This window comes from Aquarana catesbeiana, linkage group LG03, assembly GCF_042186555.1.
Source record: "Aquarana catesbeiana isolate 2022-GZ linkage group LG03, ASM4218655v1, whole genome shotgun sequence".
Taxonomy (NCBI): domain Eukaryota; kingdom Metazoa; phylum Chordata; class Amphibia; order Anura; family Ranidae; genus Aquarana; species Aquarana catesbeiana.
This window is the reverse complement of record NC_133326.1, coordinates 374,267,076-374,292,771: the sequence shown is the minus strand read 5'-3', so window position 1 is coordinate 374,292,771 and position 25,696 is coordinate 374,267,076. Positions and strand designations below refer to the sequence as shown.

At 41.0% G+C, this 25,696-nt stretch overlaps 1 long non-coding RNA gene across 1 annotated transcript; it reads left to right on the top strand.

Moving 5' to 3' along the window:
• Nucleotides 1–411: 411 nt before the first annotated feature.
• LOC141134565 (uncharacterized) lies at nt 412–17,508 on the top strand. The gene is made up of 3 exons (XR_012243206.1): nt 412–503; nt 15,580–15,681; nt 16,728–17,508. It is a non-coding gene; the product is annotated as an uncharacterized lncRNA (long non-coding RNA).
• Nucleotides 17,509–25,696: the final 8,188 nt, after the last annotated feature.

The window sequence follows — 25,696 nt, the reverse complement described above, 5'->3', positions numbered from 1 at the left end:
GTCACCAAAAGTAGTGCAGGAACTACTTTTGGAGCTTAGAGCCTCTGAGACTCAGAGGCTCTAAGCTCCACCTACTGAGGAAACCTATCACGTGGGGACATGCGTTTAGGAGAGGCATAGTGTTCTGTGACGTTCACCGGAGTCTCACCTAGTGAGTTAGTGAGCTGGATCTGTTTAATATATACAAGTATTTTTCTTGATTATTCTTGTAAGCATGATTTTTAGAGTGGTTTGGCAATACATTTTCCGTACTATGTTTGTCCCTTCTACTTCATTATACATATAATCCGAGGAGAGTTGTGAGCATGGGATCATATATCAGACTAAAGAGGAGAGGAGGATCAGAGCTGTCTGTTGGGGTAATGAGGAGATATCAGCCTGTTTCCTATACACACGGAGCTCTGTGAGGACGAGATCCATTAATCCCATTAACGAGGAAACGAGGAGTAGAGTCGCTTGACCAGTTGTGAGGCGATATTAGCTCATTGTTTATTTACACAGAGGTGAGTAGGCACTTTGCTTGGTGGAGGATTGTTATGCAGCATTGCCAGCACAGAGGAATGGAGTGTGAGAGCAGGAAACAAAATATTCACTGAACAAAAATGTATCTGAAAGTATTTCCAAACAAAAAGTATAACACTTAGGAATACAGGACTATAAAGAAATACAGTAAAAGGTATACAACTTCAGTTGAGCTTTAAGCCTAGGTTCACATTGGTAGGATTTGACATGCAATTTGACATGTCAAATTGTATGCCAAATCGGCGGCTATTGCCGGCAATAGCACCATAGGAATCGGTGCGACGTGGAATTTGCGGTGCTGCACCATTTCCTAAAAGGAGTTCCTGTACTACTTTTGGCGACTTTAGGGTGCGATTTGTATAGAGATCTGTGCAGGAACCCACACAGATGACTGTCAAATCGCCGCTGAAGTCGGACTGCATTGCCGGGTTAGAAATCATGCAAGTTCAGCTGAACTTGTACGATTTCTAACCCGCAGCAATGTGAACCTAGGCTAAATCAACTATAAATCAACCTTTCAATTGGTAGCTTTCCAAGAAGCCTTTAGGAACATACATACTCATGAAACATTGTAGCCACTTATAGTGCTGCTCAAGGTGCTCTGCTGGTAAATAATCTGGAGTTTCACAACAATGTAAGGCTGCATGCTGTCTTTTGCTTGATCCAGAATACAATGAAAAATTAGCAGATGAGAGACACCGCACACCACTAGCTCAACAGGTAGAGGGGAATATGAACAATCTTAGCCTTGAATTCCTCATAGGCCCCTTTCACACTGGGGCGGTTTCCATGCGTTATTGCGCTAAAAATAGCGCCTGCAAACCGCCCCTAAACAGCCTCCGCTGTTTGTTCAGTGTGAAAGCCCGAGGGCTTTCACACTGAAGCGGTGCGCTGCCAGGAGAAGAAAAAATCTTTTTTTTTTTATTTTCCTTGCATGTCCCCCTCGGATCTACAGCAACTGCACTTCCAAGTGCACTTGCAGTGCAAAGTGGATTTTCCTTTAGTAAATAATCACCAGTATCTCACAAAAGGGAGTACACCCCTCACATTTTTGTAAATATTTTATTCTCTTTTCATGTGACAACACTGAATAAATGACACTTTGCTACAATGTAAAGTAGTGAGTGTACAGCTTGTATAACAGTGTAAATTTGCTGTCCCTTCAAAATAACTCAACACACAGCCATTAATGTCTAAACCGCTGGCAAAAAAAAAGTGAGTACACCCCTAAGTGAAAATGCCCAAATTGGGCCCAAAGTGTCCATATTTTGTGTGGCCACCATTATTTTCCAGCACTGCTTTAACCCTCTTGGGCATGGAGTTCACCAGAGCTTCACAGGTTGCCACTGGAGTCCTCTTCCACCCCTCCATGACAACATCACTGAGAGAGAGCTTGTGCTCCTCCAGCTTCTGTTTGAGGATGCCCCACAGATGCTCAATAGGGTTTAGGTCTGGAGACATGCTTGGCCAGTCCATCACCTTTACCCTCAGCTTCTTTGGCAAGGCAGTGGTCATCTTGGAGGTGTGTTTGGGGTCGTTATCATGTTGGAATACTGCCCTGCGGACCAGTCTCTGAAGGGAGGGGATCATGCTCTGCTTCAGTATGTCACAGTACATGTTGGCATTCATGGTTCACTCAATAAACTGTAGCTCCCCAGTGCCAGCAGCACTCATGCAGCCCCAGACCATGACACTCCCACCACCATGGTTGACTGTAGGCAAGACACACTTGTCTTTGTATTCCTTACCTGGTTGCCACCACACACGCTTGAACCCATCTGAACCAAACAAGTTTATCATGGTCTCATCAGACCACAGGACATGGTTCCAGTAATCCATTTCCTTAGTCCGCTTGTCTTCAGCAAACTGTTTGCCGGGTTTCTTGTGCATCATCTTTAGAAGAGGCTTCCTTCTGGGATGACAGCCATGCAGACCAATTTGATGCAGTGTGCGGCGTATGGTCTGAGCACTGACAGGCTAACACCCCACACATTCAACCTCTGCAGCAATGCTGGCAGCACTCATATGTCTATTTCCCAAAGACAACCTCTGGATATGATGCTGAGCATGTGCACTCAACTTCTTTAATCGACCATAGGGGGGCCTGTTCTGAGTGCAACCTGTCCTGTTAAACCGCTGTATGGTCTTGGCCACCGTGCTGCAGCTCAGTTTCAAGGTCTTCCCAATCTTCTTATAGCCTAGGCCAGCTTTAAGCAGAGCAACAATTCTTTTTTTCAGATCCTCAGAGAGTTCTTTGCCATGAGGTGCCATGTTGAACTTCCAGTGACCAGTATGAGAGAGATATAATAAAATATTTACAAAAATGTGAGGGGTGTACTCACTTTTGTGAGATACTGTATATAATACTGAGAAAAAAAATGCAAGAAACCGAAGCGGATAAAAAGTCAAAAATTATATTTCCAAAAAAGGGACTGTGAACTAAAAATAGTTTTGTTCATAAAAGAAAGAAACATGGGGGGAAGGAAATATTTTCATTCATAATAGTGAGTTATATACCACTTTTACATAGACGAGAGAAACAACCTCCCCCTCTAATGGGACAATCTACCTTTTCTATGACCTGAATTCTGAGTGTTCATGTATCTGAATAATGTTGTGACTCGAAGTATCTGGCTATAGTGGTGTCTTTGTCGGTTCAGACATTAGAAATATGATCCCGCAGTCTGTCAAACAACCGCCTTGTTCTGGCGGTTCACAAGTTGTCTTATCTCATAAGAACTGCCATTGGAACATGACCTGACTATATGTGTGTCCCCTGTATTTTGGCAGTAGGAACACTGAGACACATTACATTTGAAAAAAATGGTTGTGTGTAACCAAGTCCAACCTGATCTTTCTGAAGTGAATAGACTGGAAGAAATAATGTTGCCTAAGGTCCAAGCTTTCCTGACTACATATTTGACTTCTTGTAGCCAAGACCACCATGCAAAATAGGTAAATAGCTAGAGATAATGCACTTATCCATGATCCTGGAATCTAAGATCCATATTTTTGACTTCTGCATCCAAATCCTCAAGAGTAGAGCAGTTGCATTTTATTCTTATGAACTGGCCCCTCAGGATAGCTATACTAATATGCTGTGGATTGCAACTGGAAGGATGCAATAAAGAGTTATTTGATATGGGTTTCCTATAAGATCTCATCTTTACAATTTTATCTTGAATTGATCCTATCAGGGTCAAGTCTAAAAAATACACAGTGCCTTGCAAAAGTATTCACCCCCTTGTCATTTTTTGTGTCTTGTTGCCTCACAACCTGGAATAAACATGGATCGTTTGAGGATTTGCATCATTTAATTTACAGAACATTCCCACAACTTTGAAGATTTTTTTTTTTTTAATTGTGAAGAAAACAACAAATAGGACAAAATAACAGAAAAAGTCAATGTGCATAACTATTCACCCCCTAAAGTCAATACTTTGTAGAGCCACCTTTTGCGGCTATCACAGCTCCAAGTCGCTTTGGATAAATCTCTATGAGCTTGTCACATCTTAAAACTGGGATTTTTGCCCATTCCTCCTTGAAAAATTGCTCCAGCTGCTTCAAGTTGGATGGTTTGTGCTTGTGAACAGCAATCTTTAAGTCTGACCACAGATTTTCTATTGGATTGAGGTCTAGGATTTGACTAGGCCATTCCAACACATTTACATTTTTTCCCTTAAACCACTCAAGTGTTGCTTTAGCAGTGTGTTTGAGGTCATTGTCCTGCTGGAAGATGAACCTCTGTCCTAGCCTCAAATCACACACAGATTGGTACAGGTTTTGCTCAAGAATATCCCTGTATTTAGCACCATCCATCTTTCCCTCAACTCTGACCAGTTTTCCAGTCCCAACTGCTGAAAAACATCCCCACAGCATGATACGGCTTATTGTCATCCTATGTATAGATACTCCAGTCTCTGCTGTGGAACTCTGCAGCTCCTACACGGTTACCTTAGGTCTCTGTGCTGCCGCTCTGATTAATGCCCTCCTTGCCCAGTCCATGAGTTTTGGTGTGCGGTCATCTCTTGGCAGCTTTGCTGTTGTGCCATGTTCTTTCCATTTGGTTATGATAGATTTGATGGTGCTCCTGGGATCATCAAATATTTGGATATTTTTTATAACCTAACCCTGACTTGTACTTCTCAACAACATTGTCCCTTACTTGTTTGGAGAGTTCCTTGGTCTTCATGGCAGTGTTTGGTTAGTGGTGCCTCTTGCTTAGGTGTTGCAGCCTCTGGGGCCTTTCAAAAAGGTGTGTATATGTAATGACAGCTCATGTGACACTTAGATTGCACACATGGACATAATTTCACTAATTATGTGACTTCTGAAGGTAATTGGTTGCACCAGAGCTTTTTATGGGCTTCATAACAAAGGGGTGAATACATACGCACATGCCAGTTATCAGTTTATTTATGAAAAATAGTTTTATGTATATATTTTTCTAATTTTACTTCACCAACTTAGACTATTGTGTTCTGATCCATCACATATAATTCATATTAAAAAAAACATTGAACTAAAGGCTGTAATGTAACAAAATAGGTAAAAAAGCCAAGGGGGGTGAATACTTTTGCAAGGCTCTGTATCTCTGTTAACTGTTCTCCAGTAAATGTAAGATTTAAAGAATTGCAGTTCAGAATGGTCAGGAAAACCAGCAGTGATTATTCTGGATGTACTATGAAGATAAGATCATCAATGTAACAAAAGAACACTCATATTTGATGTCTAAATGGATTACATGAATTGTAGATAAAGTGCTGCAACACCTCAAATTTCCATATTATTATATATGAACACATGTTCATGAATAATCTAGAACCCTGATACTATGGTAATAGGGCACAGATAATAAAAGTGGCTTGATGAGACTCATAGTGGATATTCAGTCTTGACTTGTGATATAACATTTACTTTACAATAGGTTTTAGAGCTGCAAATGTTGGCCATCAACATACGCAGCAAGTTTTGTAATTTTTAAATAGTAAATAAGGTAGAGACATTTTTGTTACAACCAAAGTCTCTTTAGTAGGCATGGGTGTACAATGCAGTTAGGTTGGCAACATCTAAGAACAACTTGACTTATACATTTAGAGCAGGGATATGCAATTAGTGGACCTCCAGCTGTTGCAAAACTACAAGTTCCATCATGCCTCTGCCTCTGGGTGTCATGCTTGTGGCTGTCAGAGTCTTGCTATGCCTCATGGGACTTGTAGTTCTGAAACAGCTGGAGGTCTGCTAATTGCATATCCCTGATTTAGAGAATCTTGAGATCCTATTTTGATATTTCCAAGTTAAGTTCATTGTGACTGCATCTCTGCTGTTGACAGGTAATTCAGCGCCCTATAATATTTCACAGTAGAATAACATTTTTTTGGGTTGTATACATGCTGAGGCTGCTGGTAATAAGATCAAATAAAGCTGACAACCACATTTAGGTAAATACTGATTCACCCTGAAAAATAGGACGATGGACATACTTTACATTTTTTGGGGGTGTAAAATATTTATTCATTGGAAGTCTTTCTTACTTAAAGTTTATTTGCACAGCAATCATGTCTGGAAGCCCTAGGATTCAACAGTCTATCTCCAAAGATCTATTGGCTGCAGGTATCTTCTAAAGCTTGCATTTACACGTGATTCATCATCTGATCCTTCCTCAATTTAATAAATGATATGGCCCTTAACTAACTCTTATTGTTTATCTTATGCTTATATTTCTATTATTATTGAATATATTATTCACCAGGCAGGTGTAATACCCAGTACATTTGAACCCTAAGGCCAGGTGACCTCCATCAGTGAGATGTGTGAATATGTCATGGCCAAGGATAAAAGAGTGTTTAAAAAGCAGATACATGTCACCTTTCTAAGAGTTTTTAATGTAGTTTGAAGAATGCAAAATAGCAACACTGTTCAGCTTACATTGTAGTATGTATGATTAACAGTCAGTTTTATTTTAAGTTCTGTAACAGAAGTAATATGAACTGGATGCTGTTTGTTTGGAAGCTGGTAATATATAGAGTGTTTGGCTGTGGAGCAACACATGGAACAAGAAAATTGCTGGTTGTTTTTCTACTTTTTGTAAATTATAGTGATTTAAAGAACACATATTGGAAGTGTTGATGATCTTTTTTTGATCATGAACTTTAAGGGAAGGAAATTTGGATTGTGGAAAATTGTCTGTCTAACTTTTTTGTATAGGTAATTGCATCTATTTGTTTTGTTGACAGCTTCACATCATATATTATAGGAAGAAAACAAAAGACAATGAGGTTGATTTACTAAAGGCAAATATACTGTGCACTGCAAGTGCAGTTGCGCTAGATCTGAGGGGAAGCTCTGAAATGAGGTATTTATATCATCCAATCATGTGCAAGCAAAAATGCAGTCTTTTTGTTTCCTTGCATCTTCCCTTCAGATCTAGAGCAACTGCACTTGCAGTGTACTTGAAGTGCACAGACTATTTGTCTTTAGTAAATCGACCCCAAATGTTGCTTTAGTCTTACATATACAGAAAATGACTCTGAAAAATGACTTGATATGTCTCCTAAAAATGTACTTCTTCAGGATTTCTCCCTGTTAATCGTGGCACACTTTTTTCATTGTGTAACACTTTTAGTCAGTTGAAAATAAACTTGTTTTAGATGCACTTGATAAACTCAGCAAATACTTTGCTCTGTCTTCTCTGTTAAACTAAAGGTTGCACCAGTTCTGTCATGATGTAAAAGGTAGTGCACAGCAAAACTGCTCCAAGAGAAGTGATTTATGAATGTGCCAATGCCAGGAAGGTTCAGATTTATGGCCTGCGCTAGATTAATGTAAACACATTCTATGTAAGGGTCCTGAAGCATTTTACTGAAGCAGAATAAAACCAAAAATGAATGGTCATGTCACAGCAGTGACCTTAGATGAACTAGCAGCTATACAGTCATCAGTAGTCTGTGAGTAAGATTCATTATTCACTGTTACTAGGCAGATCACCTATGTATATAAAAAGCCAGATGAAAGCAATATAAAAGTTTTATGAGATATTTTATGTAGGACATATCAACAAACCATGGGGGGAGTTTCAAATACACTTGTTTGGTATATTATGATTTTATTTTTCATCATTTCAGGTTTAAAAGCAAGTTTAGTCCTTTTCTTTCCCATTCTCTCCATCGCTCGTTTACAAATATAGCCATATATATCATAAATTGAAATGCCCTAGGTTTTGTGGGACATTAAGTTTACATTACTAGAGTGTGAAATGAGGTGAAGTGGCATATAATCATGTTAAAGAGAAGCTCTGTTTTCTCCTAAATGCAATTGGTTGTATGTAGTTCAGACAGATTCCCTAACCTGCTTTCACACTTCAGAAAAATAGGCCCATTGTGTGAGAATATAAATTCAGTTAGTAAATTGTCCACTCAAGATACAGTGAGTATAGGAAAGCTATATACCAACCAATTTATTTGTCCTGGGACCTTAAGTGAGGCACAACACATACAACCAATGAATAACTAGTTTCAAACATTGGTTGTTTAATAAATAAATAAATATTGCATACAAAAGGACGATAAAATGGTAACAAGCTGATTAGTAAATAAGCCATATTATTGCATTTCATACATGATAAAATGTTGACCGTATACACTCCAACTGTCAATACATGATTAAAACAAAAATTGCTTCCAAAAACGCGTTTCGTGACTCTTCACTTCCACAGGAGTAGATGCATTTATAGTATCTAAAAGATAAACCATCAGGCATGTAGAATATCTAATGGTATCTCATAATACATAGAGTAATTCCAACCTTAAAAGCCGCCAAAGGGGTTCTAATACTTACAAATCAGCTAAGAATAAATATGAAAATATTTCCTAATGGCAATTGCCAGGGGAGTCTCACCTGGGATGCGGTGGAATGGTGACTCGGTGAGAACTCAAGGGGACAAACAGAAAGCAGATTCAACATGGGTAGGCAATCCATTATTGCGTCCAAAATAGTTGCTATAGAAAGAAGTTTAAGTATGCATTATACTGATAAATTAATAATAAAAACAAAATCAACATGGGTAATAAGCAACACAAATAATGTGCAATGCTGGTTGCAATATAGCAGTGAATAGGGCAGAACATATAAAGTAGTGAGTGTGTGAAAGGTGCAAAAAGCTGCACCTAGTGGTATAAGGAAGGGAAAGGCACCCAAGTCTCAAAGTTCAGTCCACAGAAAAAAGTGTGCCAGTAAAAAGAAATAGACCACCAAGTGCACAGAGCTGAATATAAAAACATAATATTGTTGTAATATGTTCACCGATTTATGTGGGACATTGTTGTGTGTATGTACACATGCAGTCAATGTTGACCGAATGGTTGATTTGTCCAACTGAATTTTAACATAGCAAGGGAACAAGCTGAAGACTCTTTGATGTGTTAATCATATGCAAGTCTATTTGAACATTTCAAAGGGTATTCAGGTGGTATGTTAATCTAATCTAATTACATATATCTAAAGAGGACTTGTTGATGTTGATATGCGGGAGTGCAAATTGGGGCGGTTTATAACTGCAACTGTTCACGGCTGGGAGTTGTTGTCTGTTTGAAAGACTAAAGTCCTGAATTGAAAGGCCAATCAAATTGCTCAGCCATTCAATGCCTGGTGAATATAACACGGCATTCAGTCTATAGGTTTGTAAGAGTGAGGCTTGTGTGTGGAAGTTAGGCTTGTCTGTGTGTAGGGAAGGGCTTGTCTGTACATGGCTGGGAAGACTGAATAATATGGGTCTCTGAATTATATTTCCTCTGTCGGATTTCTTTGTCATCTGTGGACTTTGGACTTTGTGCTGTGTTGGAAGTCAATAAAGTGCATCTCTCTGGAAGAATTGGGTTGCTGCGGAAGAGTACTTACATCATCATCATTATATAATAATACCTACTTATTAATCATCTATAATAACCCAATATAATATTAATTATATACTAAATCACTACATTTGGTGCCGTGAAGTGACCAGAAGAGCATTTTCGGACTTAGTAACGGAAGTCGGTGGTGACAACAATCCTGTGAGGTGGACAGAAGTCTGATGAAGAACCAAGAGCTGTGCTGTGACTCTAATGTCTGGAATGTCTGGTTGTGACATAAGAGAGTCTGATCTACAAATTTAAACAAGTTGGGAACCCCAGAATTATTCTCTGGAGACCGGAAACAACAAAAAAAAAAGGACTGTGTCGTGTACCAGAAGACCTGAACTGGAATCTGAAGGAGTAACTAATGCGGTGAGTAAAATATTTCCTTTTTTTTTTAATTATTAGTAATATAGTCAAAATGCTTACTCAGTGTGAAGCCAGTGTCAGTTCTGATAAAGTTAACAGATGGGTATTAAAATGTATTAAGCGCCATGGCGGTCCTTATGAAATTCCAGAAAAATGTAAGCAGACGTGGACGATGATGAAGGAATTTTTAGAGAAAAATGTTTTTGATAGCAAAATTTCAGAAAGTAAAAGAAAAGGTTGTATTATACAGGGCTTGTTATCTTGCTGTTTAACAATGGAAAGTTCTTTGAATTATAAGGTTGAGGAAATTACCCAGTTACAGAAGGCAGTTGATAATAGCAACAATGTTTGTGAGAGGTTACAAAACCAATCAGACACTGAGACAGTAAATTTAAAATTGCATGCGGTTACGATTGGAGAAGCTTTACTTGAGAAATCTAAACATTGTGATGAATTATCAGAGGAAAACGAGAGATTAAAATTAAGAATTATGGAATTAGAGAAGAGATCTCAGGAATGCAGATATGCATCAAATCTTGGATTCAGCAATCTGCAGCAAACAGAACCTCCTATTGAATCTGATAATTCATTACCAGCTGCCCCCACTGTGACTACCACAGTTTATAACAATAATAATAATACAGGTGAAGTTCAGCTTGTAATGAAGCCATTGAAACCAAAATTATTAGACGCAATTCTTAAAGAAATAGGAATGGTTCCATACCATGATTTAAACAGATTTTTAAAATGGTTTTGTGACGTGCAGCAAGTCAGAGATATGTACAATCTCAACCCATCTGACTTAGAAAGAGTTTTGCAACATTCTGTAGGAAGTGGTCTTTGGATGAGAATTAAACAAATCTGTATTCAGCCTCTGAGGACAAGGGACATATTACTGGAATTATTATGTGTTTTGTATGGTGTACGTTCTGATGTTACTATTCATGGAAAGATCCAACAAATGCAAAATGAATCTCCCTATGAATTGTCACACAGGATAGCAACTATTATGGAATTATTGGTCGGTAATAATCTTGCATTCGAGCGTGGGGGCTCGATACATATGAGTATGTTTCTAGATGCTTTGCATGAAGATATCAAACAAAATATTTTATTAGTTACCCCAAATCCTCATGATTTAAAAGACATATTGTTGAGAGCAGACCATTTATGGAGAAAGTCAAATGAGCAGGCTGTCAAAATTGATTTAGCCACATTGTTTAGGACAAATACTGAACATAAAGATCAGAAGATAATATCCTATGATAACACCCAGAGAGGACACTCCGGGTCAAACATAGGTGATATTAATATGAAAAACAGAGCTGACCAAAATAATAATAAGAAAAGGTCAAAGACTTGGATACCGTTCTCTCAGTTAAAACATAAATATGACCAGCTGAAAATTGAGTATGACAAGATGAGAGGGGAACGTGATAAATTATTACAGCAGTTGAAGGGGGTACAGGGTGTCATGAATGTACAAGATGTACATTCTCCAGATCTGTTTTTGAATGCAGATGACACTTCTCTAGCAGTAGGGGTGAATTAGCTTCAAACTGTAAACTGTAAATAGTGTTTTGTTTTAACTTCAAACAATGTTTAAGGACCTTGCTAATTAGTTTTGTTGGAGAGTTTTTTTGTCTTTCAGATATTGACATTTAAATGACGGTGAATAGCAGAAGCACAGTCTGAAATTGCTGGCTGGTGAGGGAGAATTATGGGAGAAATGCTGAAAAGACAACAAGGAATTATAAAGCATTCATGGACTCTCTCGAAATTCATCAAGCAATGGACCTTTTTTTTTTTCTTTTTTCTTCAACGCCCTAATTTTTAATTTTTCTTCCTTTTCCTGATATATTTTGCTTTTCATTTTTTTATTTTCTTTATGTTTTATTTCTTGAACTTTATCTTAAAACCTAAGAGAAGCATTTAAACCTAAAATAATTTTCATGACAACTGTACATATTACATAATGCGTATTGATCAATATATTTGACATCTAAGGTGAGATGCTGCACAATGGCTTGGCATAGCATAAATTTTAGTATGTTGGGTGGTTTTCCTAAATTTATAAGAGGGGTGAGTGAAATTCATCACTCTAGTCATGATTTGAAATTTGTTGATTCAGTTGTTTATAATATGCTAAAGGCTATGACATATATGGATGAAAGAGACCTTTCTACCTTTCATGGTGAAGATACTGGCAAGAATTTCCACTGCCGCTTTGTCTGGATAGAAGATCTGATAAACACTGATGTCAAGCTGATTCTATCTGAACCATCGTGTGGGGGTATATCTATATGTATATGTTGGTATACCGTTCAAGTGTAATTGTGGACTGAATGATCCAAGTAACTGCTTTATTGAAGACAATGAGGGGTCGGCCTACAGCAAATTACAAAAGCAAATTGTGACTGGCAATCAACAAAAATGGACTCATGAATGTCAAGTGCAAGAAAATAGTTTGAAGCACAGTTTTTACTGCCATATCCAAACCTTTTGACCTTGAAAGTGAGTGCTGGTACATTGATAGTTCTTCTTACTATAAAGATGAAAGTAGAGTGTTTGCGTAAAAGCATCTTTAAAAATGAAAAGCTTGAGCCTGGAGATGAGAGAATCCTGGACTTGTGGATTGGAGTTCCCAGAGCATACCAAGTTTACTTTCAGTGAGATGGTGAGAGATGTGATGAAGTCCGACCGAAGAATGGACTGTGACATCAGCTCGTCTTTGCGCAATATTAAAGATCTTGATGTGATATAATAAGGCCTAACAGCTATATGGGCCATTGATGTTTACCAAATCCTTTTCCAGTCATGGTCTAAAAGTTATATTATCTAATAACTGTTTCATGGGGATATTTTAGAGGCTGGCGAAGAGAGATGTAACCAGTTTCAACTTCATATTTTATATGAGCCATTGTAAAGCATCCAGTGCCTTAAATCATACTGATATGTTTTGTTGTTTGATTTATGGGTCAGTTCTAGTAGTTAGAACCGACCCAAGTGGGGGTATATGTTGTAATATGTTCACCGATTTATGTGGGACATTGTTGTGTGTATGTACACATGCAGTCAATGTTGACCGAATGGTTGATTTGTCCAACTGAATTTTAACATAGCAAGGGAACAAGCTGAAGACTCTTTGATGTGTTAATCATATGCAAGTCTATTTGAACATTTCAAAGGGTATTCAGGTGGTATGTTAATCTAATCTAATTACATATATCTAAAGAGGACTTGTTGATGTTGATATGCGGGAGTGCAAATTGGGGCGGTTTATAACTGCAACTGTTCACGGCTGGGAGTTGTTGTCTGTTTGAAAGACTAAAGTCCTGAATTGAAAGGCCAATCAAATTGCTCAGCCATTCAATGCCTGGTGAATATAACACGGCATTCAGTCTATAGGTTTGTAAGAGTGAGGCTTGTGTGTGGAAGTTAGGCTTGTCTGTGTGTAGGGAAGGGCTTGTCTGTACATGGCTGGGAAGACTGAATAATATGGGTCTCTGAATTATATTTCCTCTGTCGGATTTCTTTGTCATCTGTGGACTTTGGACTTTGTGCTGTGTTGGAAGTCAATAAAGTGCATCTCTCTGGAAGAATTGGGTTGCTGCGGAAGAGTACTTACATCATCATCATTATATAATAATACCTACTTATTAATTATCATATCACCCAATATACATTAATAGACTAGATCACTACAAATATGGGCAGCCAAAGCGTAAATCACCAAGAGCTTTCATTATACTATTAAATAGATTTTAAAGTCAGAATACCTGATAAACAACAAAAATAAAGTGCAAAAAGTGCAGCACTGATTACAATCTAGCATTAATTAGAAAAAAAAAAACATGATGAGTTTGTGAAAGGTACAAAAAAACTACACCTGGTGGTATGAAAGAAAAAAAGCACCCAATTCTGAGTCTAGTCCAAAGTTAAAGGAATATACCAGTGAAAGGAATAGACCACCAAGCATCCAAAACCAAATGCAAAGACCAGGGCTTTTTTTCAGCAGGAACTAGGGGGAACTCAGTTCCACCACCTCTGGATCAGGTCTTCTGCTCCCTGCTCACCACTATCACTTGTAAATGCAGAAGCTGGACTTCAGTGTTACCAAGTGATAGCTTATCTCCCAGTAGCTTCCACAGGTCAGAACTCCTGTGCAGATCCCACTGAGTGCCGGACAGGGACAAGGGAGATACAGAACAGGTGCTCAGGGTTCAGTGCAGTCATGGGCAGGAGAGGGTGCGTGGTGGGCTGCACCCTCTGTGGTTTCCATTTTTTCCCTGGTGACCAGTTGTTGATGCTCCTACTGCATAATCTCCCTTGCAAGTGACTGTAGTATAGTATAGTATGCTGGGAGGTACTATGGCCGGATAGGTGTTTCAGCTTAATATTGCAACAAAGGTAAGATATATGACAGATAGTGGAGCTTTTAAAGAGGGGAGAGAAAATGAGGGCAGTGGAGGGAGGGAGTTGTATGCAGAGGGAAGAGCTACTATTTGATGCCATTTGGCAGGTATGTGAGTGTGGCGGGCATGGTTGAGTTCCTGCACCTATTCTCTGAGAAAAAAAGCCCTGGCAAAGACTAGATATAAGCAGCCAAAACACAACCCACCATGAATCAAGAGCTGTGAGTCAAAATGTTGCTTCTCAGTATCCTCATGGAAAAACCATCCCACCTGCTTCCATTATTTATCTCCAGGGGCCAATCGCTAGTCCCTCCCAGCACCATGTGTGTGCAATCAAGGAGGGGGGAGCTTTCATTATACTATTTAATAAATATTAAAGTCAGAGTAAGGCCCCTTTCACACTGAGGCGTTGCAAAACCGCGGTAAAAACGATGAGCGTTATTACCGCGTTTTTACCGTGTTTTTACCTCGTTAGCGTTAAAAATAGCGCTAACGCCCATGCGTTTTTGTAGCCTTTTTGTAGCGTTCGCGTCAGCAAACCCGTCCCCCTTACATCACATCCTGTGCACTTCCTGTGCACACTCCTAACCTTAATCCCACCCCACCTAGTCCCAAACCCCCAACCATAACCTTAATCCCACCCCTCCTAGTCCCAAACCCCCAACCATAACCTTAATCCCACCCCACCTAGTCCCAAACCCCCAATCCTAACCTTAATCCCACCCCACCTAGTCCCAAACCCCCAACCACAACCTTAATCCCACCCCTCCTAGTCCCAAACCCCCAACCATAACCTTAATCCCACCCCACCTAGTCCCAAACCCCCAATCCTAACCTTAATCCCACCCCCCTAGTCCCAAACCCCCAATCCTAACCCTAATCCCTCCCCACTTAGTCCCAAACCCCCAATCCTAACCTTAATCCCACCCCACCTAGTCCCAAACCCCCAATCCTAACCTTAATCCCACCCCTCCTAGTCCCAAACCCCCAATCCTAACCTTAATCCCACCCCTCCTAGTCCCAAACCCCCAATCCTAACCTTAATCCCACCCCACCTAGTCCCAAACCCCCAACCATAACCTTAATCCCACCCCTCCTAGTCCCAAACCCCCAACCATAACCTTAATCCCACCCCACCTAGTCCCAAACCCCCAATCCTAACCTTAATCCCACCCCTCCTAGTCCCAAACCCCCAATCCTAACCTTAATCCCACCCCACCTAGTCCCAAACCCCCAATCCTAACCCTAATCCCTCCCCTCCTAGTCCCTAATCCTCAATCCTAGCCTTAATCCCACCCTTCCAATGTCCCAAACTCCAAATAACAATGTCACAAACTCCTACTAGCTGTGATTTATAGCAACAAATTTTTTTCTTTCCATAGATTTGACTATCTTCTTGATTTGCTGACACCTGTGTTGTTGAGACGGGATACTAATTGCAGAGTTGCAATATCACCATGCGAACGCTTACTTATAACGCTGAGGTAAGTTATGTTATGATTCCATGCATTTATTCTTAAACCATAAAAAAACTACAATTGTTTGTTTGAAAAAACTAGCATTTATTTGTATAAATTGCACAACAGATGCATAAAAAATAATACTTTAATAATGATTTCAAGAATATAATTAGAGATCTTGATAAAATGAGGGGTGAGGGTGCGAATCCTCTCTAGCTGTGTTAGGAGGAGTAGGAGGAGGAGGAGCTTGAATTGGGCGATAATAATTAGGGGCATGTCGTATTGGCCTGCATGGAATCTTTTATTAAATTGGGGGGTCATGGACATAATGTTTGGCCCACATGGAGAATTATAAGACGGGGGGCGATATGATGATTCTTCCCACGGATTCCCATAATGAAGATATTGTTGTGGGTTTGGGTTTTCTGAGGTTTGGGTATTTGATTTTTGTTGGAAAGATTTTATAACTTTCATGAGCTCAATGCGAAGATCACATTGGTATTCCTGTTTCACCAATGCAATCTGAGGAATTAAACTTTTCGTGAAAGCTGAGATTTCGTGGTTTTCCGTTTTTTGGCTGTCAATAAGGTTTCGGACAACATCGATGAATTTCTGCGTTTGCTGGGGTTTTTTAGGTTTGGATCTTGACGTTGATTTTCGTGGTGGCTCCGATGTTGTTTCTCTGATATCCTCCTCATCATTTTCCTCTTCTGAAATTTGAGGTTCATTAGTTGTGTTTTCCGGAGCAAGCTCCTCTGCCTCACTCTCACTGTTGAAATTGCTTTCTGTTCTGATTAAAATATAAATGATTAGACAGTGCTACATGATTATTGCTATTATTTCTATACAATGATTTTATGAAAAATGTTACTACTTACTGTCTGTCCTGCATCACTGGTTTTAAGAATTCTAATTCGTAGTAGTGACAGTACATTCTCCCATGTTTCCCGCTGGATCCACTTCTGATTTGTTGTTGTCTGGTTAATTCTCTTTTAAAGTTGTCTCTTAATGTTTTCCATCGCTGCTTGATCATTTTTACTGAAAGATAAATTAAATTTTTTATTTTACAGATATCTTGCAACCGGAAACACATACTCATCGCTGCAATATGAATTTCGCGTTGAGATATCCACCATAAGCGAAATTGTGAAGCAAACATGTGATGGAATCTGGGATCTGCGAAGTACAGTCATGCCAATTCCAAACAAGGCTAAATGGGAAGATGTTGCACAGCGATTTTTGAACAAGACCAATTTTCCAAACTGTTTAGGAGCTATTGATGGAAAGCATATTAGGCTAATAAAACCATGTCATAGTGGAAGCCAGTACTACAATTATAAAAAGTATTTTTCTGTTGTTTTAATGGCAGTTGTCGATGCTGACTATAAATTTATGTTGATATCGGATCATTTAGCAGCAATGCAGACTCCGCTGTTTTCCAGCATAGTAAATTCGGAAAACGTCTTGCCTGTAATGAATTTGATTTACCAGATAACCGACCACTGCCCGGAACAGAGGGACCTGAAACGTCATTTGTGTTTGTAGCCGACGATGCTTTCGCTATTCACGAACATCTCATGAAACCTTATTTGCTGAAAAATCTACACACACGAAAGAGGATCTTCAATTACAGGCTGTGTCGGGCACGTAGACTTGTAGAATGCGCTTTCGGTATACTGGCGAACAAGTGGCAAATATTTCTTAAACCAATAAACCTTAATGTTGAAAACGCATGTAAGGTTATTAAGGCTGCGTGTATACTACATAATGTGGTGAGAGAGAGAGATGGAGTAAATTTTGAGGATACTCTGTCACACAATATTGAACCTGCCGATTTTCTGCATGTACGTGGACCAATAGTGGGATTCACAATTAGAGAGGCTTTTGCTGACTATTTTATGAGTCCGGCTGGTGCACTGAGTTCGCAAGAAAACATGATCTAAACCTTCAATGTATTCCGACTAAATACTTCGATGTATGTTTATTAAGCCATGTATCTATTTGCTTCTGTTACATGTTATAACAAATTAAATTGTTCATATGTTTCGTGAGTCAATAATAAAATTACTACATTACATAATAAAGTTATGTGCCATATTTTATAACGAGATTAAAGTCACTTGTACGATGATGGGATTAGGTAGGTGATTGGGACTAGGAGGGGTGGGATTATGGTTAGGATTGGTGGTTAGGGACCAGGAGGGGTAGGATTAGGGTTGGGATTGGGGGTTAGGGACTAGGAGGGGTGGGATTAGGGTTAGGATTGGGGGTTTGGGACTAGGTGGGGTGGGATTAAGGTTAGGATTGGCGGTTTGGGACTAGGAGGGGTGGGATTAAGGTTGTGGTTGGGGGTTTGGGACTAGGAGGGGTGGGATTATGGTTAGGATTGGGGGTTAGGGACTAGGAGGGGTGGGATTAAGGTTATGGTTGGGGGTTTGGGACTAGGAGGGGTGGGATTATGGTTAGGATTGGGGGTTAGGGACTAGGGGGGTGGGATTAAGGTTATGGTTGGGGGTTTAGGACTAGGAGGGGTGGGATTAAGGTTATGGTTGGGGGTTTGGGACTAGGAGGGGTGGGATTATGGTTAGGATTGGGGGTTAGGGACTAGGAGGGGTGGGATTAACCTACCTGGCGGTATGATTATTTCGGATTTTAGGTGCTGAAAGCGGTACAATTATTTTGCATGGAAATTTGGCGTTTTATATTGTAGGTCTGTAAATCTTAACAATAACACACTTAAATCTGTCCAAACCAGAGTCTAGTAGATATCCCGGGTATGATAAAGTTTGAAACACAAAAACATAAATTATAATATAATAAAAAAAAATAAATAATTAAAAAAAAAAAAAAAAATAGTGATAAAATAAATTTCCCCACAATTCACTATCGCTCAATTCTGCAAGTGTTCTAATTTACTATCGCTGTTTTCTAGCTGGTCTAAAGCCACTTTTGACGTAAAGGGACACTTTTTGGTTGCTATGGACAATCTCCAGTTTCCAGGCAGAAAGAACAGTGTATATCATGTAAAACTGCATGCAGGGCATGGGCCAAAGCACTGGGGACAAAAGGGATGTGAAATCATTTCATACAGTACTGTAATCTGTAAGATTACAGTACTGTATGTGTTATGATTTTTACTTTTTTTTTAATTTGCCGCCAGGCTCCGCCCCCGTGCGTCGCGCCGCTCGCAGGGAACGGAGCCTGGCACGGAGAGGCTTCGGAGGAGGACGGAGTCCTCGGACACTGCGGGTGACATCGCAGGATCCCGGGGACAAGGTAAGTAAAGCCGCCCCAGGATCCTGCAATGCGATCCCGAGTGTGGCTCGGGGTTACCGCTAATGGTACTGAATTTTAACCCCGAGCCACACTCGGGAATACCGCCAGGGAGGTTAAGGTTATGGTTGGGGGTTTGGGACTAGGAGGGGTGGGATTATGGTTAGGATTGGGGGTTAGGGACTAGGAGGGGTGGGATTAAGGTTATGGTTGGGGGTTTGGCACTAGGAGGGGTGGGATTATGGTTAGGATTGGGGGTTAGGGACTAGGTGGGGTGGGATTAAGGTTAGGATTGGGGGTTTGGGACTAGGAGGGGTGGGATTAAGGTTAGGATTGGGGGTTTGGGACTAGGTGGGGTGGGATTAAGGTTATGGTTGGGGGTTTGGGACTAGGAGGGGTGGGATTAAGGTTATGGTTGGGGGTTTGCGACTAGGAGGGGTGGGATTAAGGTTATGATTGGGGGTTTGGGACTAGGAGGGGTGGGATTATGGTTAGGATTGGGGGTTAGGGACTAGAAGGGGTGGGATTAAGGTTATGGTTGGGGGTTTGGGACTAGGAGGGGTGGGATTAAGGTTATGGTTGGGGGTTTGGGACTAGGAGGGGTGGGATTATGGTTAGGATTGGGGGTTAGGGACTAGGTGGGGTGGGATTAAGGTTAGGATTGGGGGTCTGGGACTAGGAGGGGTGGGATTAAGGTTATGGTTGGGGGTTTGGGACTAGGAGGGGTGGGATTATGGTTAGGATTGGGGGTTAGGAACTAGGAGGGGTGGGATTAAGGTTATGGTTGGGGGTTTGGGACTAGGAGGGGTGGGATTATGGTTAGGATTGGGGGTTAGCGATTAGGAGGGGTGGGATTAAGGTTATGGTTGGGGGTTTGGCACTAGGAGGGGTGGGATTAAGGTTATGGTTGGGGGTTTGGCACTAGGAGGGGTGGGATTAAGGTTATGGTTGGGGGTTTGGGACTAGGAGGGGTGGGATTATGGTTAGGATTGGGGGTTAGGGACTAGGTGGGGTGGGATTAAGGTTAGGATTGGGAGTTTGGGACTAGGTGGGGTGGGATTAAGGTTAGGATTGGGGGTTTAGGACAAGGAGGGGTGGGATTAAGGTTATGGTTGGGGGTTTGGGACTAGGAGGGGTGGGATTAAGGTTAGGATTGGGGGTTTGGGACTAGGTGGGGTGGGATTAGGGTTAGGATTGGGGGTTAGCGATTAGGAGGGGTGGGATTAAGGTTATGGTTGGGGGCTTGGCACTAGGAGGGGTGGGATTAAGGTTATGGTTGGGGGTTTGGGACTAGGAGGGGTGGGATTATGGTTAGGATTGGGGGTTAGGGACTAGGAGGGGTGGGATTAAGGTTATGGTTGGGGGTTTGGGACTAGGAGGGGTGGGATTAAGGTTATGGTTAGGGGTTTGGGACTAGGAGGGTGGGATTAAGGTTAGGATTGGGGGTTTGGGACTAGGTGGGGTGGGATTAAGGTTATGGTTGGGGTTTGGGACTAGGAGGGGTGGGATTAGGGGTTTGGGACTAGGAGGGGTGGGATTATGGTTAGGATTGGGGGTTAGGGACTAGGAGGGGTGGGATTAAGGTTATGGTTGGGGGTTTGGGACTAGGAGGGGTGGGATTAAGGTTAGGATTGGGGGTTTGGGATTAGGTGGGGTGGGATTAAGGTTATGGTTGGGGGTTTGGGACTAGGAGGGGTGGGATTAGGGTTGGGATTGGGGGTTTGGGACTAGGAGGGGTGGGATTAGGGTTAGGATTGGGGGTTAGGGACTAGGAGTGGTGGGATTAAGGTTATGGTTGGGTGTTTGGGACTAGGAGGGGTGGGATTATGGTTAGGATTGGGGGTTAGGGACTAGGTGGAGTGGGATTAAGGTTATGGTTGGGGGTTTGGGACTAGGAGGGGTGGGATTAAGGTTAGGATTGGGGGTTTGGGACTAGGTGGGGTGGGATTAAGGTTATGGTTGGGGGTTTGGGACTAGGAGGGGTGGGATTAGGGTTGGGATTGGGGGTTAGGGACTAGGAGGGGTGGGATTAAGGTTATGGTTGGGGGTTTGGGACTAGGAGGGGTGGGTGGGATTGTGGTTAGGATTGGGGGTTATTGACTTGGAGGGGTGGGATTGCCCTTTCACAATGGGGCGGTTTGCAGGCATTATTGCGCTAAAAATACCGCCTGCAAACGACCCAAAAAAGCAGCTTCTGTTTGTTCAGTGTGAAAGCCCGAGGGCTTTCACACTGAAGTGGTGCGCTGGCAGGAGATGAAAAAGACTCCTGCAAGCCGCATCTTTGGAGCGGTGATATTCACCGCTCCTAAACCACTCCTGCCCATTGAAATCAATGGGGCATCGCGGCCATACCATGACAATACCGCGGCTATAGCCACGCTATGCAAGCGGTTTTAACCCTTTTTCGGCCGTCAGCAGGGGGTAAAACCGCACTGCTAGCGGCCGAATACCGCCGCAAAAAACAGGGTAAAACAGTGCTAAAAATAGCGCTGTTTTACCACCGACGCCCCCACCGCCCCAGTGTGAAAGGGGCCGGGGGTTTGGGACCACAGAGACATGGAATAGGGTAAAGAATACCGGCATTGGGAAAAGGAACTAGATTGTAAATTTAAGCTTACATTTCTCAGCTTTTAGGTTTCTTGATAGTGAATTCCATATGTAGGTCTGCAACAGCATTCCATCCAGCACTTTTCTTCAATCTGTTTGAGTACCAGCTATGTTTTTTGTCCCACAGCTCTGGGTGCCTCCGGATTGTGTTTATAAATTCTTCTGGATCTCCACTGCCAGAGGGTCTTTCTGATCTGACTGCTTCAGCTGGCTGCATCTCAGATTCCTCTTCCATTTTGCTTTGTCTCTGTCTGGTCTCCTCTCCCCTTTTCAACAGGATTTCCTGGTTTCCCAGCATACTCCACTTTACTGCGGTCATGTGACCTTCCCCACAGCTTCTGGATAGTTGTAAAGCATTTTTACAGCGGTATCACCGCGGTTTTACAGCGTTTGCCATTAATTTCAATTGGAATAGGCGTTTTTACTGCGTTTTTACAGCGCTATTTTATGCGCCCCGAAGATGCTCCAAAAAAGCTGTAAACAGGATTTTTTCCAACGCACAGCCAGCGCAACGCCTCAGTGTGAAAGGTTACACTAAGATACATGGGGGGCGTTTTTCATGCAGTTTTTAGGCGGTAATTTTAGCGCTAAAACACTGCAAAAATGCCTCAGTGTGAAAGGGGCCTAAGCGATAAACAACAACAAAAAAAGTGCAACACTGGCTGCGATCTTGCAGAAATTGGAGGGAACACATGATGAGTTTGTGAAAGAAACAAAAAGCACCTGGTGGTATGAAAAAAGAGAAAGAACAAAAGCAACCAAATCTGAGTCCAGTCCAAAGATAAAAGAATATATCAGTGAAAGGAAGTTACCACCAAGCACCCCAAGCCAATGCAAGGGTATAAGCAGGGTATAAGCAGCCAAAACATAACCCACCATGAATCAAGAGCTGTGAGCCAAAGTGTTGCTTATCAGTATCCTCATGGAAAAAAAAAACACCCACATCTACTTTCACTCTGCTTCCACTTTTTTTTTTTTTTTCAATATCTTTATTTTTTTTAAATGACAAGTAAATATCCAAGTATAAAAATACATCACTTAACATCCACCAAATACTAGTTACCTTTATTAATACCCCCCCCTTTTTTATTGCTAAACCCCTGCCTTGACTCCCGACCCTATCCCTTCCTCTACTTTCTTTAATTCTGCATATCTCTCTGACTGCTTAAACTCTCTCCAGATCTTCCATTTACTTTCAAATCATTCTATTCCCTCCTCTCCACAAAACCTGAGATATTCCATATTGTAAATCTTGTCTACACCAGCTTCCCATCTTAGGACTTTCCTTCTCCTGCCATTGCCGGGGTATTAAACTTTTAGCTGAGTTCATTATATGGGGAATTCTTATCCCATAAAACAAACACCCCCATGGATCTTCTACAATCTCTATCTCTTTAGTAATCTAAGTAATCTCTTTAATTACCTGCAACACCTCTCTCCAATAGTTTTTAATTTTTGGGCACGTCCACCATATATGGGGCAACGTTCCCACCTCCCCACACTCCCACCAGCATAGTGGTGAGACTTACTTTTGATATTTAGTTGCCCTATCCAGTGTTATGTACCAGCGTGCTAAACATTTATAATTCATTTCAATAGTGTTACTATCTATTGCCGTGGAATGTGTCATCTTAAAAATGTTCCCAAAATCCTGATCTTTCTCTCCCTTCCCCAGTTCATCTTCCCACTTTGTTATGAATGGTAGTATTTCCGGCCCCTCCAATCTCACAAGCACTTTGTAGATCCTTGAGATCCCCCTCTTTGTTCCTTCTGTCATACATAACCTCTCAAATGGTCCTCCTCGGATCTTACTGGCTGGGACAGTGATGTAACTAAATGTTTCAGCTGGGAGTACCGCCATTCGTCTTTTACCATTAACTAATTATTTTGTTTTAACTCCTGTAACGTGTATATTTTACCTTTTCTCATGATATCTTTTAGTTGTGTGTCTTCTTTTTTAATCCATTCCCCAAACAATCTCCCTTTCCCCGGTGGAAAAAAGTTAGTTTCTTTTAATGGTATCAATGGTGAATTGAATTTCCATTTTTCCTTCATGTGCATCAAGTCCCAAATTACCAACATTTTCTTTGTGATAACGTGTGCATTTTCGCCTATTTCTCTGTACTCAGGTGGTATCCATATTATTTTCCCTAGTGCAACATTGCTTATCGTGTTTTCCAGTTTAACCCATCTTTTTTCCTTGTTCGTTTGTACCCATTCTAACACCCATGATAGTAATATTGCATTATAATATATTTTAATACCTGGCAGGCACCCCCCAGACCCCCTTGCTTTTTGTCTTTGTTCAGTACCACGAGGCTTCTTTCTCTGCCATATAAACCTGAGTAATAATGTTTTTAATGTATTAAAGTATGCTTGTGGGAGAGGGATTGGCAGCATCTGCATTTTATACTTAATCTTAGGCAAAATTGCCATTTTAAAAATATTAATCCTGCCTAACCAGGAGAGGTGTCCTGTTGCAGTTTTATTAATTTCCATTTTTATTTCATTCAGGAGCAGAATAAAATTTACTTGGTATATTGTCTCTTCAGATGGTGTTATTTTTACTCCCAAGTACTTTAATTCCTTTTCTCGCCATATAAATGGGAACTCTTGTCGGAATATCCGCATGTCCTGTTTTTTTACATTAATATTGAGAATCTCTGATTTCAAGGGGTTCATTTTAAAATGTGATATTTCCCCATAGGTTTTTAGAAGCTTATCATCGGCACATGCTGCCAGTTTGTGCTTTTTCATCTCCAATCCTGACCCCCCCTATGTCTGGACTCTGTCTGGCCGCCGCCAGAAGTGGCTCCAGCGAGAGAATGAACAACAGGGGGGACAGGAGACAACCCTGTCTGGTCCATTTTGCATCTCAAAGGGCATAGACAGTGACCCATTGACATTTACCCTAGTTGTTGAATGGTTGTACAGTGCTTTAATCCAGTAGTCATCTTTGGGCCTACTCCCATTACCTCCAGTGTCCTTCATCATGAATCCCCAGTCTATCCTATCAAACACTTTTTCCGCATCTATTGAAAGTAGTAGTCCTGGGGAACCACATCTTTTTATTTCATGCATGAGTAACAATGTTCTAGACCCCATTATCCCTCCCATGGACCAAGTCATTCATTACTGTTTTCATCCTACTCGCTTAAACCTTAGCGAATAGTTTCGTATCTGCATTTAGCAACGAGATAGGTCTGTAACTTGAACACAGGGTAGCGCCTTTGACTTCCTTTGGGATAATTGTAATAAGTGCTGCTAGGGCGTCCCTTCTCATCTCCCAACTTGATCCTATCCCATTTATATACGTACATAATCTAGGGATTAATATTTCCTTGAACCTCTTATAGTAAAATATTGTCAGCCCATCTGGGCCTGGATTTTTCCCTGAGGCTGTATCTTTTAGGATCCAACCTATTTCTTCTTCTGTAATGGGTTCTTCTAGGGCGCTTAATCTGTCTTCTGAGATTTTATTAGACTTACTTCCCTCAGGAACATTATCATTTTCTCTCTCCTCTATTTTTCCTGCTCCAGGGTCTCTTTCTCTTTTACTGAGTACAGTTCTTCATAATATATTTGAAATACACCTGCTATCCCCTTTGTAGTAAATATCATTTCCCCTGTACTACTTTGGATTTTCTCTATATAATTTTGAATTTTTTTCCTTTTCAGTACTCGAGCCAGGTACTTTCCTGTTTTGTTCCCTCCTATATACCTCTCTTTCTTAATTCTATTGTAAGTACTACAGGTTTTTTGTTCTATTAGTTCTTTTAATTCATCCCTTTTTTATGGTGAGCTCCTTATACACTTCTTTCTCAGCTTTTTTTTTATGTTGCTGTTCTAAATCATATGTTTCTTTCATTAATACTTCCCTATTCATTATTCTTTCCTTTTTTACCCACTCCCATTGCTATCAAGATTCCTCTTATGTAGGCCTTGTGGGCCTCCCGTAGTGTCGCCGCCGTTACTTCTTCGGTATCATTAGTTTTAAAGTAATGTTTGAATTCCTTTCTTATCCTATCCTCCGTGTCTATTCCCTGCATTAAGTTCCAGAGGCGGCTCTAGACTTTGTGAGGCCTTAGGCAAAACTTAGACATGAGGCCCCACTGTATTATGAACTGTATTAGGAGGGTACAGTATAAGGGAGTGGACA